Genomic DNA, 3,420 nt, shown 5'->3' with positions numbered 1-3,420 from the left:
TTTGTTTGTCGAAAGTGTAATAAATTAGCTCATGCATTAGCTAAGTCGGCTAACTAGACAGCTAGTTTGAGGTGGCTAAATGAATCCCCCAAGTCTATTCGGGCTTTACCTTGTAATGACCATTTTTATGTCTTGTAACGATCTTGTAACCTAATAATGAAAGTGCCTGTCGGTGTTTTCGGACCACCGACGAGTAAATTTGTATTTACACGTCTGGCTCAGATGGTGTGCTTAGAGGACACAAGGGTTTATACTAGTTCGGGCGGAACGTCCCTACATCTAGTTCACTGCTGCTCGTGTTACCGACACTTGGTTTGCAGTAGGGGTTATAAACAGGCGAGAGAGGAAAAGGATCCTAAGTCTCTAGTGGAAGGAGTAAACGGGTGCTGAGAGCTCGATTGCCGCTCAGACGTGTCCTAGTGTTGTGCTCTTGTGTTTTGATCTCGTGTGTCCTTTTTTAGCGTGGGGTGCCCTGCTTCCCCTTTTATAAATGAAGGGAAAGCACAGGTTACAGAGGAGGAAAAGGAGAAGAATGAAAGAGAGAAGAAGGCTTCCAGAGTTGTCGGGTCCTTCTTCTCCTTCATGCAGGTCCCGCTAATCCTATAGATGTCAACAGGGACGGATCCATATTACGGTCCTGTTCATCACTGACGCCATGCGTAGGCATCATCTGCCAGTCATGGCATTCCACTTCGTCCCAGAGGACGTCGTGGTGAACTGACGCGCATGTTAGCGTCCATACGAGGATTAGACATAATAGCACCGACATGTCTGACACTATTCTTGATGTGAATCCCTAGTATGACCCATCATGGCCATGGATTACATCAAGACATGCTAGCCTCTTCCCTAGTGTCAGAGTTTTGATCGAGACCCACATGCTTGGACCTAGAGTGGTTGGCGGTGGTATGGGTCCCGTCGGACAAGACGAAAACCGTGTTCTTGAGGTCGGGCGAGACAAAACCCATGACCTTGGGCAAAACAGAGCCTATGTCCTCAAGGTCGGGCGAGACAGAAACCACATCCTTGAGGTCGGGTGAGACGGAGCCCGCACCTAAGGGCTCAGGCGAGATGGAACCCGCGTCCTTGGGGTCGAGCAAGACAGAAACCACGTCCTTAGGGTCGAGTGAGACAGAGCCCGCACTAAAGGGGTCGGGTGAGATGGAACTCGTGTCCTTGGGGTCAGGCGAGACGAAGCCACACCCAAGGGGCGAGACGGAGCCCACGGCCTTGAGGTCAGGTGAGACGGAGCCCGTGGCCTTGGGGTCAGGCTAGACCTTTTAATATATCTCGAGCCATCTAGGGAAGTTAGCGTGGACGCTAACTTCCTTACTTTGGGTATCCCTAATATCGATACTCGGCAATAGCTCTCGAGCCTGCGGAGAAGTAGAATACTCCTTGGAGGCTTTTCTGGACGGTTGGACTCTAAGGGCCTTGACCTTTTTTTTATAGCCCTCGGTGTGTCCTAGTAGGACGGTGATTCCCTTTTGCCATATCGGTCTTCTAGGGGGCATGTAACTATAGGATTCGGGAGGTCACAAAGATTGTTCTTAATTCTGGTCCCCTAGGATCCGATCGTTCCACCGTCATACTATGACCGCATGTTTGGTCTCCTTGTGAGTCCAACTTCCCTCGAGCCCCTACGCGTAGTGGGGCTCTGGTCGAGGGTTAGCTTGTCTTTGTGATCGTCATCCCTTAAGCTTTTTTCAATAAAATGAAGGGGCTAAGCCATGGCATGTTTTTCCTCGATGTACGAAACATAGTGCTTGGTGAGCTGTTAATGGGCTTTGTCTGAGTGGGGCCTTAGCTTCCCGTTCATGGGAGTCCGACATGGGTCAGCTAGTGACTGACTCTAGACTCTTGGTGACCAATCCATATAGTTCTTAGGTCTATTCGTCTGGCCCTAACAGCTCATTGCCTTTCTTCAAGAAAAAACCATAGACTGGGAACTGACCAAGACTCAAACATGGGTCAAGATTCCTGCAGCGCTCGTGTGCTCAGGTACTAGCTGCTAGTGGGCCTATCCCTTTCCATCCCCCACTCTAATGGTGCCCTAGAGTAGCTATGAACCCATCGGTGGGCTAGCCTTCGAACTCCTGGTCCCAAATGGGCCATAGGAGCGTTTTTATCTTTGTATCCCTCCTTACCTGCTATGGTTCTTCACCCATCGATCGGGCGAACCATCATCCAGCGTGTCCTTTGAGGGCATGGCCAGAGATAGCGTGTGCATGATCTTCGAAGAGAGGTGACGTGACGCGATGTAGCAGGCACGTGAATCTAGGCAGATGGTTCACCTTCTCACCTCGCTGCGTCCTATAAATAGTGGACTCCGCCTTCATATTTTTGTACACCAAAACTATATCCTTACCTTCTCTGTTTCTTCACCGCCGCCGTTCGGATCTACCATGCTTGCTAATCTGCCGCTGAAGCCCTAGATCTATAGCTCCCGCTTCTCCACCGCCGCCTTTGCTTCTCTGTAGCCACCTCCATCCTCCATGGATTCATGGTACCGCTCTGATGTTACCCATGCACGCCTAGAGGGACTCATCAAGTGTGGTCTTCTCTGCAGGAGAACCGATGCGGTGGAGTGGCTCGTGCCTAGCCGTGAGGATACGTCAGCGTCGCTCGATGGCTATGTCATCTCCTTCATGCCCTTCCATGAGCGTGGACTTGTGGTTCCTCCCTACCCGTTCTTCTAGGGTCTGCTGCACCATTATTAGATCGAGTTGTAGCACTTGAACCCTAATAGGATCTAGCATATCATGGCCTTCATCGCGATGTGCGAGGGGTACCTAGGGATTGAGCCCTACTCTGAGCTATGGAGATATTTCTTCTCCATCTCCTTGATCAAGAATAAGGAGAGAGGTTGGGAGACCCTGGTGCCGATGGGATGTGTGGGCATCCACCTCTAAGGGCATCGGGCGGTCGAGTACATGCCTGCCAGCTCTTCAGATCCAACAAAGGGTGGCACTCGCATTGGTTCTACCTAAAGGACGACCCTGCCACTCCCTTTCCGGTTTTCTCTGGACACCTGGTCGAAGAGGTATCGCCATCATGGTTGTAGGGGCCACCTATCAAGGAGAAGAAGAGGATGCATGACCTCTTCGAGGCCATCACATTCCTAAAGACCCATGGCCTTTGAGGTGCCGGTGCCATGGGGGGTTATCATGCGATGAGGGTGGCACCACTGATGTTGCATGTCCTCTCGCTGTATGGGATGACGCCTGGCGTGTAGCTCATTAGGACAACTCTTGCCCAGGGGCTACTCCATGATAGCGAGGTCACACAGCGCATTAAGGAGGCCATGGGAGAGGCTAACACCATGTTCCTAATCCTAGGTCATCCCGTGATGCGACCGAACACAGGCTTCATCGAGCTACCAGCGGGGTTAGTCTTCTAGGATTCTGTCGCATCGCTGCC

This window comes from Miscanthus floridulus, chromosome 12 (assembly GCF_019320115.1).
Source record: "Miscanthus floridulus cultivar M001 chromosome 12, ASM1932011v1, whole genome shotgun sequence".
Lineage (NCBI taxonomy): Eukaryota > Viridiplantae > Streptophyta > Magnoliopsida > Poales > Poaceae > Miscanthus > Miscanthus floridulus.
This window is presented reverse-complemented; position numbering follows the sequence as displayed.